Source organism: Mustela putorius, unplaced genomic scaffold, assembly GCF_011764305.1.
Source record: "Mustela putorius furo isolate JIRA1106 unplaced genomic scaffold, ASM1176430v1.1 tig00000997_pilon_pilon_pilon, whole genome shotgun sequence".
NCBI lineage: Eukaryota > Metazoa > Chordata > Mammalia > Carnivora > Mustelidae > Mustela > Mustela putorius.
This window is the reverse complement of record NW_025421527.1, coordinates 5,662,666-5,675,156: the sequence shown is the minus strand read 5'-3', so window position 1 is coordinate 5,675,156 and position 12,491 is coordinate 5,662,666. Positions and strand designations below refer to the sequence as shown.

Below are 12,491 nucleotides of genomic sequence, written 5' to 3'. Positions count from 1 at the left end.
ACCGCCGCCTCTTTTGTCCGCCCGGCGGCGGCGCGGCTGTGACTGCGGCTGCCGTCGGGGCTCGCCGGGGCGCGGGTGCGGGGCTGGGGAGGCGGCCGGGGAGTCCGCGGTCGCTCCCGACGCGCTCGCCCGGGGCCTGGCGCGCTGAGAGGCCCGTGGGCTCCGGAGAGCCGCGGCGCAGGGGCCTCGTCCCCGGGCCGGGGCGCTCGGACGGCTCGTTCCGCCGTAACGCGGGGCGCCGGGGGCTCGGGCGGGGACGGCCCGCCGCGCTCTCCGCGCCTGAGCTGCGCCCCGCGCCCCGGCTGCCCCGGCAGGAGGCGTTGGTGGACACCCCGTCCGCCGGGCCTCCCCGTCCGACCGCACGCGCCGAGCCCCGCCGGGCTCCGAGCAGGGACGCGGCCGCGGGTTCGCGCGACGCTCTCGTCGCTGCCGCTTTCCCCGCTTCCGCGGCCGGGCGGCGGGGCGGCTGCTCGCTGCTGTCCGCGCCCCGACGGTCGCAGGCGGCTGTCCGGCTCCGCTCCGGCCGCCTCCGCAAGTGCCCGCCGCGGGGACAGCGGGCTCGTTGCTCCCGGAGCTCCGTGTGCTCGCTGGTCACTGCTCGGCCTCGGGGCGCGGCCGGCACAGACGGGGAGCCCGGCTCGACGCGGAGTCCCCGCCGCAGAGTCCCCGCGGGGCTCGTCCCGAGGTCCTGCCGTCGCCACCTGAGCGACGGCCGGAGTCCGGGGCTCCACCGTCCGGGGCCTCGCCGGGGCCGCCTTCCCGGGACCCAGCCCCGCTCGTGAGCGCGAGCACCTCCTGCCGCTACGTCGTTGGGCTTCGTGGGGACCGTGGGGGCGCGGACGCGCACACCCGGGATGGTTCCTCGCATTGCTTCCCGGTCGCTCACCCGCTCGCCCGCGGCCGGACGTCTGCGCGGTTTCCGACGGTGCTGCCTTGGGAACAGCGCCTCTCGGCGCTCCTGCACCACCGCTGCCCCGGGGCGTGATGCCCGGCCGTGCCACGGGTGGGCCTTGGCCGTGTCCGTGTCGGGCGTGCTGTGGTCGTGTCACTTCTTTATTCCGAGTGGCGGTGCCGGCTTGCGCTTCTGCCACGTCCGTGTCTTCCCGGCTGCTCCAGACTTCTCGTTTTGGGGCAGTGAGATGGGGGTTAGACGGTGTCTCACCCAGCCTGATAGGCCGTCCCCGAGGTGACGCATTGGGTGTGTTCTCTGGGCATCTGCATCTTCTTCGCCGAAGTGACAGTGTCCGGGCTGCGGGGCTTTCAGGGCGCGGGAAGGAAGAAGCTGTGCCCCGAGATGGCAGTAACACATGCGGGCTTTCTCGGGGTGGCCTTGACAGATTTGTCGTGGGACGTCGCTCCCAGAGCTGGAGCATCCAGAGACCCCGGCATCCAGAGGAGGAGGAGGGCAAGGAGGTCGCCAGATGGTTAGGTGACCTTGGGCCACAGCCCTGCAGGAAGTCTCTGGGTCAGAAAGCTCCCAAGGGCAGCCTCAGTGTGGCGGCCTCATAACCACGGGGTTTACCCTGTGACCAGCAGGCGCTGGTCGCAGTTTCGAGAAGTATGCAGGACAGACCAGCGGCCGCAGGTGGCTAAAAGTCTGCGGGTTGGGGCCGTGTTGAAAACACCGGGTGTGTAAAAATTTGCGCTTGGTACTTACTGGCCGGCATTGAACTTACCAGCCCCAATGTGCTGCACAGAAACGAGTAACCTGGGGGCCAATATGCAGAGGCCATCCTTGGCTCACTTTTATGATACCCAGTTCATGTCTTTTGCTCCTTTTTTTTTTAACTGGATTGTACTGAATACTACATCTTGGTTAGTTAGATGTGTTGCAAGTTTCTTTCATATGTGCCTTGTTTTTTCACCTCCTATCTTAAATTCATCTTACAAATTCATGTCATTAATTTTGAGTTTATAAATATTCTGGGTTTTTTCCCCCATCCTAATATATATTAACTTACTCTTCTAAAAATATTTAGTTTTGTTTTGGACATTTGAATTCTTATGCTCTCTGGAATTTAATTGATGGTTTTGCTTTCTACACACAAATGTCTCCCCGCCCCCAACCCAGGTTTATTTTTTTCACTAGTCCCACTTTTCCCAACTAATTGTCATGTCAGCTCGGTCATATAGTAACGTTCCATTCATGGACGGCTGTGTTTCTAAACTGCTTAGTCTGTTCTCTGGACAAGTAAGATAGCTTACTTAGTGTCCACACCACACTGTTCAGTTACCATAGCTGTAGAAAAGGTCTCGATTATTTAGTAGGGCGAATCTTCTTTAAGTTTCTTCTTCATTTTATAAATGGGCTATTGTTGGTTCTGTGTTTTTCCATACATATTTTAGAGCAAGCTTGTCAAGTCACACAGACATATGCACTGGCCCTGTTGGGATTTTAATTGACGTTGCATTGAATATACAGATCAGTTTGGGTAGAATTCATGTCTTTATGATTCTGAGTCTTCAAATTCATAAACAAGGGATAGCTATCTTTTTATTGGGTCTCCATGAATGTCTTCCAAGTGAAGGTTTATTGTTTTCTGTTTCCAGATCTTACACATTTTGTGTTGGGTTTATTCCTAGATACTTCATAGTTGGTTTTTTTTTTTGCCATTGTAAGTGATATCCTTTAAATTGACACTTTGTAATAGTTTATAGATAAAGTAGAAATAAGTAGGAGTTTTGTAAATTGTGGCTGGATAGAACAGTTTGCCATTGGTTTTAGTAATTTGTTCTTTCTAATAATTTGTTGATTGGGGTTTTCTGTATAAACAATTATTGTATGGAAATAATGTCAGTTCCAGTCATTTTGCTTTTTATTTTCCTTAAAGTGTAACACTGGTTAGGACCTCTAGTGTAACGTCCGTAGAGATGCTGATGTCTTCTTGACCTTCTTGACTTGGGCACTTTATTTCATCCTGATTTTGAAAAGGAAATTTATAATTATTTTTTAGGTTTTTTGGGTACATAAATTTAGAGCAGTATTTTTAGAGGCTTTTTGTAAATCCCCTTTGTGAAAGAAGGGTCCTCTTTTTTTTAGTTTACTGAAAATTCTTTATTTTTTTTTAAATTCTTTATTTTGAATGGACATTGAATTTAATCAGATTTTTCCTTTGGCTATTGAGATGATCATATTTTTCTCACCCTTTAATATATTAATATGGTAAATGCCATTTATAGACTTCCTGCTATTAAATTATCCTTGCATTCTTTTTTTATTTTTCTTTTTTTTTAAGATTTTTTGTGTTTGAGAGAGCACGAGACAGCAAGCAGGAGCGGGGGGAGGGAGAGGGAGAATCAGGCTCTCTGCGGAGCAGGGAGCCTGACACTCAGCTTGATCCCAGGACTCCTAAGACCATGACCTGAGCCAAAGGCAGATGCTTAACTGACTGAGCCACCGGGGCACCCTGTCCTTGCATTCTTAGGATAAACTACTCAACCATAAGGTATGACCAGTCTTATATGCCTTTGTACTCAGCTTATATGCTGTGTAGGTTTTTTGCGTTTGTATTAATGAACAACATGGGCTTGTGATTTCCCTTTCTCATTTTGCCTTCATCTGTGTTTTAAGGCTCAAGGAATGATACAAGGAGTATTCTATTTATATGTTCTCTGGGAGAATTTGAATAAGATGGGAATGTTCTCTCCCTTCAACTTTCGGTAGCATTCACGTATAAAACCGTAAGGGATGGGCGTTATCTTCGTGGGAAGACATGTATTTATTTATTTTATTTATTTATTTATTTTTAGATATTTTATTTATTTATTTGAGAGAAAGACAGTGAGAGAGCATGAGCGAGGAGAAGGTCAGAGGAAGAAGCAGACTCCCCGTGGAGCTGGGAGCCCCATGCGGGACTCGATCCTGGGACTCCTAGACCATGACCTGAGCCGAAGGCAGCTGTCCAACCAACTGAGCCACCCAGGCATCCCTTTTTTTTTTTTTTTAATATTTTGTATTTATTTTTATTGTTAAAGTAAACTCTGAGCCCAGACTGGAGCTCCAGCACAAGCGCAAGAGCTGCCCCGGGGGCGGCTGAGCCCTGTGAGCGCCCCGGGCGCAGATCTCACAATAAGCTGTAATTCTGTTAATACGTCTGTGAGTGCTTAGGTACCTTATTTCTCCTTGAAGTGGTTTAAGTAGTAGTATTTCTAGGAATTTTCCCATTTCGTCTAAGTTGAACGTTTATTGGCATGTCATCGTTGGGAGTGCTGTCTTCTGGTCTCTCCTGTGTTTGCAGTTAATTTCTTCTCTTTCACTTACAGCATTGCTTGTAGTAGACGGTGTTACTGTTCCCTCAATACCGGCTCCCCTTCTTGGAAGAGGACCAGACATCCCCACCTACGGTCGTGTGAGGGGCCCCTCATGTACCCGCCCAGCCAGCAGTCACTGGAGTCCAGACGGCATCTATGGGAGCAGAAACCTGAAAAGATATCCTGTGTGATTGCCCTGGCCCTCTGGATCTTTCTCTCTCCCACAAAGATGGCATGTCTGTGCCTGGGAAGTCCCAGGACAGAGAGGATGCGTGGAGGAACGTCTGACAATAGGTCTGTAGTTGAAATATGCAGTAGCAAAAAATAAATGAGATTTGGGATTTTGTCAGTTGCCACAGCGCATTATAGTGAAAGCGGACTGATGAATTATTCATCCATATCTTCTGTTATTTCTTTTCTTAGATAAATCATTGTGGAGGTTATTTTTATTGGCCTTTTCACAGAACCAACTTTTGGCTTTGTTGATTTTTTCTATTGTATCTTGGTTTTCTATTTCATTTTCTATTTCTGTTTCTGTCCTTACAATTATCTCTTCCTTCCACTTTCTTTGAGTTTATTGTTTGTTTTCTGCTTAGTTTTTGTGCTTAGTTGATTAATTTTTAGTCTTTTCCCCTTATATAAAAAGCATTTAAGGCAATAAGATTCCCTTGGAGCACTACTTTTCATATCCCTTGTGGTTTTTTCATTTTCTTGTTTTTGTTTCTTTGTTTAAATATGCTCTGTGCCCAGCATGGGGCTTGAACTCATGACCATGGGCTCTGCCACCTGAGCCAACCAGGCACCCATCCCACAAGTTTTGACAGATACTGTTTTCATTATCATTAAATCATAAAATGTAAGTTTTTATTATAGTTTCTTCTTTGACTCATAAATTATTTAAAAAGCATGTTATTTAATTTCAAAATCTATGGAAATTTTATTTTTTCTTATTTTTAAAGATTTTATTTATTTGACAGAGAGAGAGCACTCGTGTGCAAATGGGGGGGTGGGCAGAGGCAGAGGGAGAAGCAGACTCCCTGCTGAGCAGAGAGCCTGACGTGGGGCTCATCCCAGGCTCTTAGGATCATGACCTGAGCTGAAGGCAGATGCTTGACAAACAGCCACCCAGGCACCCCAATCTCTAGGAATTTTAAATTAACTCTATCTAGTTGCATTGTGGTCAGAATGTAGTTTTTGTAATACTCTTCTTTGAAATTTGTTAAGTTGTGTCTGCTTGGCTCACCAGCCACAGATAAAGGTGGTAGATTTGTCGGTTTCTGTCCCACGCGGTGTGGTTTTTTTTTTTTTTTTTTTTTTTTTTTAAGATTTTATTTGACAGATCACAAGTAGGCAGAGAGAGAGGAGGAAGCAGGCTCCCTGCCGAGCAGAGAGCCCGATGCGGGACTCGATCTCAGGACCCTGAGACCATGACCCGAGCTGAAGGCAGAGGCTTAACTCACTGAGCCACCCAGGCGCTCCTCTGCTTGTACTTTTTATCAATTTATACTCTATATTTTGAATGTATTTCATTAGGTGCGTATATATTTAGAATTGTGTTATGATTTTGGGATAATTAAATCTTATGTCAATACACAGTTATCTCTTTTGAATTCTTTAATGCTCTTTATCTTAAGCCTTATATTATCTCATCTTAATATGGCCAAACCAACTTTCTTCTAGTGAAAATTTGCTTGGAATACCGTTTTGGTGCTGTTATTTTCAACCTTTCTAAGTTCTTTTGCTTTAGATGTACCTACGTAGATTGCTAGATTTTTGAAAAATCTTACCTGACACTCTATGTTTTGTAACTTTCAACTTTTGGTTCACATATATTTATTGTAATTCTTGATGTATTTAGTCTTTGATTCTATTTTCCTTTTTTATTTCTATTTGTGCCATGTATTTTGTTTTTGGCTTTTTTTCTTTCTTGCATTAGTATTTTTGGATTAACTGAATTCTTTTTTTTAAACTTTATTTATTTTAGAGAGAGAGCATGGAGGGGGGCAGAGGGAGAGAAGCTCAAGTATGTTCCTCGCTGGGTGTAGAGCCTGACGTGGGACTCAGTCTCCCAACACTGAGGTCACGACCAGAGCGGAAATCAAGAGCACAGTGCTTAACCGACTGAGCCCCCCAGGCGCCCCTGAGTTCTTTTTGAAACTTTTTTCCTATTCTGTGTTTTTCTTTCTTAAGATCTGGAATCATGCCGTGTCTTTTTTTTGGGCTATACTTGAAAGTTACCGTGTATCTTAGTTGAACAAGGTCTAAAGTCTCCAGACGCAGGGCTGATGCTCTCGGGCCGGTGCTCGCCTTCTGACGAGTACAGGACTGTGGTCCGATTGTTCGTTTCTGTCTTTTGTTTTGAACACCACAAATCTCTCATCCTCAGACGTCCGTTTGGGTTCTCGGACAGGGAAGGAAGTCGAGCCGGTGAGGTGCGTTCACAGACCAGCTCCACTTAGTGCCACGGGGATGACTCAGCCTCGCGGGACCAGCCTCCAAGCAGCCATGTGAAGTCTGTCTCAGGAAAGTCTGCCTGGGGAGTACTTTAAAGACACCTTCAATCACTCAGTAAACTCTCTTGGGTAAGAAGCAGAGGAACCTCGCTGCAGACTCCTATTTTCCTTCTGTCGTGAGGGTCAGCTGCCCCGCCCTCCTGTGTTGTCCGTGGGTCCATGTACATGTGTGTCCGTTGGCATCTGATGACTCTGCATCAGTGGGGTGGCACGGGGCGGAGGACAGGAAAGGTGCTGGCAGGAGGAGGAGGTCGGGTGTGCCTGCATGAGTGCGGTTGGAGTCTGTGCCGGCACGGTCCCAGCCGGGGACCAGTGGCTGCAGCCCAGGGTATGGGTTCTGGAGAATGCGGAGGCCAAGAGGCTGAGGGGGAGTCATGAAGAAAGCTGAAGAGGGAGACTGTTCTCAAAAGACGGAGCAGCATTGCGGAGACACAGTTACGGGGAAAACCACCAACCCCTTAAGAGATGCGGTAATAGGGGCGCCTGGGTGGCTCAGTGGGTTAAGCCTCTGCCTTCGGCTCAGGTCAGGATCCCAGGGTCCTGGGATCGAGCCCCGCATCGGGCTCTCTGCTCAGCGGGAGCCTGCTTCCCTCTCTCTCTGCCTGCTGCTCTGCCTACTTGTGATCTCTCCATCTCTCTGTCAAATAAATAAAAAAAAGAGAAATGGTGATTTCTCACCGAATGAGGATTCCCTTCATGTGCGCTCCTGTAAATGTGGTTTTACTTTTGTGACTCTTTTCTGTCATCTGAGGTTGGATAAACATGAGTTCGAACCCCTAGCGTTGGGAGTCGGTAGGCGTAGAGAAAGCCGGCTGCCAGCTGCGGGAGTGTGCACGGGCGCGGACATTCTCGCTCTGGTCATTTGGGAGAGACCAAATGAAGGCAAAGAAAAGCCTTTGAAATGGCCTTTCTCAGCAGCCCTCCAGGAACGTTACTAAATATGTTAAGACATCTGAGAGAGCCAGATCAGAGTGTTCTCTTATTTTCTGAGGGTTCTCAGAGGTATTACTGGCAGAATTTTTCATTTGAGAGAAAGTTCGAGAAATACCTCTGGGTGCCCTTAAGGGCTTCCTTTCTCAGACTCACTGAAGTAGATGAGAGTAGATAAACCCAGCAAACCTATTTCAAACCAGAGTGTATCAGGTCAAGCACAATTAAAAGGGTGGGTGAAGGATTTCTAGGTCTGTCTGAAAGCATGGAAAACTACCAAGACAGCAGAGCCCGTGCGGCCAAGATGCTGCAGGAGAGGGAGTCCCCTGGAGGGAGACCGACGCTTGGCCCCACGTGAGCCGATTCCAGCGTTGAAGCTGAGAAGCTGAGAAGAGCTTCTGGAAGTTTCACAGGGAGGTGATACCTGGAGTCCAGGGCTCCTCGGTGAGAAGGGGTCCTGGTAAGCATCCCAGGGTTCCTGTTGGACCCCAGGAGGAACAGTGAGCCAAAACAGCCTCCCCTCACAAAGACAAATCCAGCTTGAGTCTCCCAATCTTAGGTTTATTTTATCTTTAAAAATATTTATTTATTTATTTGACAGAAAGACAGCAAGAGAGAGAACATGAGCAGGGCGAGCGGCAGAGGAGGAAGCAGGCTCCCCACGGAGCAGGGAGCCCCACGCGGGGCTCAATCCTAGGACCCTGGGATCTGACCTGAGCCGAAGGCAGACGCTTGACCGACTGAGCCACCCAGGCGGCCCTCAATCTTAGGCTTATTTAGGTGGTTTGTCCCTACCTTAACCCCTTCTGTAAACAACCGTAAATCTTCTCTGGGTGAACACAGTCCAATGCTTCAAATGATCTCTAACCTTTTTTGCCCATTAGGTCCAGCACTTAATGAAAAACTGACCTAGAGAACAGTGGCACCTTACCCAAACCTTGGAGAGAAGCCGATAAAGAGAGAGCCCCGCAGGAGAGGCAGGTCCTAGAGTCAACACACGCAGACTTACGATAACTAATTCTTGTGTTCCGGAAATTAAATGATAAGACGGACAATTTCAGGAGAGAACAGGTGACTAAAAAAGAACCAAATAGAAACTCTAGAACTGAACAGTGCCATGAAGGATACTAGTAATAAATGGGTTTAACTGTTGATTAGCATATATGAAATAAATATAGTAACACTAATATTGCATAAAGGAGATTCTAATGTCAAGAGCAAGATAGAAGAAAATGAAGAGGAATATTCCTTTTTTTTGAAGATTTTATTTATTTATTCTACAGAGCTAGAGAGAGAGCACAAGCAGAGGGAGCAGGAGGCAGAGGGAGAAGCAGGCTCCCTGCTGAGCAGAGAGCCCCATGCGGGGCTGGATCCCAGGACCCTAAGGTTACAGCCTGAGCCAAAGAAAGATGTTTCACCAACTGAGCCGCCCAGGCACCCCTGAAGAGGAATATTTCATAATGATGATGAGGTCAGTTCATTAAGAAGTTGTAACAGTATAAAATTCGTAAATACCTAAGAACAAACCATCAGAGTATAGAAGACAGTAACAGTGATAGTAACGGGAGAAAGAGAGAAGTGGCTCATCGAGGTGGGAGGCTCCAGCCTCTCCTTCACCGGAGGACTGAAGACCAGGCACAGCAGGTAAGTGTTTCAAGTACTAGAACATTCTAGAACATTCACCAGAGTTGGCTACATGTTAGACCATAAAGCAACTCAGCCACTGTTGAGTGACTGAGATCAAACCAAGAATATCCTCTGGCCGCAGAAGAATTAGTTTAGTAATCAGCAACAAACAACAAACTAAGATACCCCAAATGTTCAGAAGTCGACCGACACGTGTGTGAACATGTGGCGGAGTGATCTGGTCACAGCGGAGAGGATCGCGTATTTCGAACTAACTATGTTGAAAATACCTAAGCTTGTAGGAGGCAGGAAAAGCTCTGCTTGAGGGAAAATTTGTGACCTTAAAAATTGGTCTCGTGTCCATGAAAGTACAGAATATGAGCTACGTGTATGTATCACAATATACACAGTAGGAGACAAGAAAGGCTGAAGATCGCGACATCAGCATCCGTCTTAGGAGGTTAGAGACGAACAAACGGCAGAGGAGAAGCAGCGCGACATGCAAGCACAACGAGACAGCACAGGTTCGCAGCGGACTCCGTAAGGGTGCGAGTTGGTCCTTTGAAATAACTGATAAAATGCAGAAAAGCCTTGGTCCCATGTCAAGCCCAAAGGAGCAAGGCACAGAAAACCAGCACCGAAAAGGGGACAGAGCTGTGAAATTTCAAAAGGTCCCTAGAGACCTAATGTGCACCTGAGACTGAGAACCTCAGAGGGTGATCTGGAGAACCCTTGGTGTCGGTATCTTTGGATTCTTTCCCCTCTCTTAAGCCTGTTCAGATTCCCCCAGTGAAGAATCTTCCGGTTTCCTGCCTGGAGGTACAACCCTGGTTGCTAGCTTTCTGGAAGTCCAGCAGGGTGAGAGGGCCGAGGCGTCTTCCTGTTCAGAACAGAAGCTCTCCCTGTATCTTTCCAACCTCCGAACGGGTGCTCTCGCCTCTGCTGGATCTGGTGACCCTAGACCAGGGGCCAAAGCCCAAGGCCCCCGCTAGGGAGCGAGAGGCAGCCCTGGGGGAAGAGGGAGCTCTGACGGTCTTGCCAGTTCTGCAACAGACTCTCCATCAGGGTTTCACCTCGGCCCCCCTGCCGGTCTCCCCCGCCGTCCCGGTGCCCTGAGCGGCCGAGGTGGGGGTCTGGTGCGCACCCATCTGCCTCCTGCACACAAACCTTTTCTCCAGTCTGTCTCTCAGCTTGCAACCCGGCCTGTGCTGTCATGCATTGTGGGCATGTTTTTAATTATAATGAGGTCAGATCTGTCCAAATCTGCCCCTTTCCCTTGTGCTGTGTTCCGCCCAGTTCGCGGGGGGGGGGGGCTCTGCCCTCCCCTCACCCCCGACCGGAACTGTCACACTCGGGCGTCATTACCTGCTGCAGACTGAGTGTCTGCGGTACAGAGCTCTCCAGAAGTTCCGCTGACTTCGGGAGGTTCCTGCCCCTGCACGACCCCGACCGTCAGGCTGCTCCCGCCTGCCCTCCAGGGTAACGCTCGCCGCCTCCCTCGGCGGTGCTAGGACCGGGCTGCGGCTGCCGTCCTACCCCCCCCCCCCCTCCATGCAGCTCTAGCCTTAGAAGCAGAAACTCCCACCCTGGTCTTTCCTTGTTTACAACACGTGGTCTTCCCTGAGAGTTTGTACAGAAAAACAAAAACTTGATTTACTTCTCCCACCACCCGGAGAAATGCTTTAGAAGCAGGGAATCGAATGTCTGCCGTGGCGGGTCCCCTGTGCCTTGGGGCCCGCAGAGCCCCCTTTCCGGGAGGCATCCAAGGTCAGCCAGGGCTGCTGCTCGCCCCAGGGTGGGCCTGGCCCCCCCACGCAGCCGCTGGCGGCTTCCCCACCTTGTGAGGGGCTTGGGAGGCTCCCCTGCTGCCGCTGTGGAGGAGGATGGTGGTGAGCTCGGCCTGTCCAGAGGCCAGCTAGTCCCCGGGGGAGCGAGCCCCGTTGGGAGGGATGGCAGGGAGCCCTGCCCTGGGAGGCCCGGGGCCTTCTCTGGGGCAAGCGAGGGAGAAGCGGCCTGGAACCCGCTGCCTGGGACCCGCGTTCCCCTGGTCTTCATTGAATGTGACAGAAACAAAGCAAAGTTGGAAGTGGAGGAAATACTGACCTTGAGATAAAGCTTTCCTTGAAACAGTTTCTAGAAGGTCCTTTAAAGCCAAACAAGACACATAGTGAAAACGATTCGAGGGTGAGGTGAGCGCGCTCTGTATGACTGCGAGGCATCTCCGGGAACAGGTTACGGTTCCAGAACAAGTTAGTCACTCGTCTCAAAAACTAAAACCTGCCTCCAATGTCTAACCAGTCGGCCAACCAAACATATGCCCTCACATTTTTTTCTTTTTAAAGTAGAGCAAATGTCTTAAAATGTAAGCCCCAGGCCTGCAGTTAGGGTCACTCCGACTCCAAGTTACTAGGGGAGAAATTCGTAAGGAGGAGACTGATCTATAAGCAGGATATTCTCTTATGTTAAAAAAATAAAAAACCCACTTTCAGAAAAAATAAAAATGCGAAACAGGAGAAGAAACGCTAGCTTTCAGCTTCGAGGACCTGAGGGGAACTCCCTAGTCCCAGCGGTCCCTGGGTCGCTCAGAGGGTCCCTCCCACTCGCCTGTCTTCAGCCACGGAGGATTAAACCAGTTCTCAGTGTGGTCTTTGTATCCAATTTCTTGTAATGTCCCAATGGTTAAAAAACACAACTTTTCTTAGAGAGTCTTAAGTATTTTTGGATGAAGCTTGAAGCTAATTCGGCTGTTGGCACCAAATTCCTCCAGTCCATGTTGTTCCAGGAAGAACCGTGATCTGTCGGGAGTAGTGTCGTCACCACGCGCAAGAGCCCATCTACGTCTGAGGCCATATTTAACGAAAGCAAAATCTACTTTAGATCAGTCTTCCCATCCCAAGAATGTATGATGCCACCCAGTGGAAGTGTGGCCTGTTTACGGTTCCATTGGCTTAGAAAGCCTCACCCCCAAGCTGGGCAGGTATAAGCGGCTTTGCGGGGGAGCTGAGGTCCCTGCTCAGGGCAGGCTGTCGCCCAGCAGTGCAGGGGAGGAAACCCTTGCACTCATGTCTCTCAGGCTGGGTCAGCTGTCCGGAGTGTCTCTTACCGTAAGCTCCCCTACGACTCTCAGGAATGGGGTTAAAACACTCCCTTGGGTTAGCGTAACAATTGTAC

At 49.4% G+C, this 12,491-nt stretch overlaps 1 long non-coding RNA gene across 4 annotated transcripts; it reads left to right on the top strand.

Annotated features, from left to right (window-relative positions):
- The first annotated feature begins 25 nt into the window (after positions 1-25).
- On the top strand, positions 26-9,029 carry LOC101675109. Of its 4 annotated transcripts, none has more exons than XR_006608586.1 (4): positions 26-1,003; positions 4,264-4,545; positions 6,638-6,833; positions 8,579-8,881. It is a non-coding gene; the product is annotated as an uncharacterized LOC101675109 (long non-coding RNA). The 4 variants fall into 4 exon arrangements; XR_006608585.1 differs by having other exon boundaries at positions 27-3,446; XR_001177499.2 differs by lacking the exon at positions 26-1,003 and adding an exon at positions 8,978-9,029 and having other exon boundaries at positions 3,884-4,545; positions 8,579-8,765.
- Positions 9,030-12,491: the final 3,462 nt, after the last annotated feature.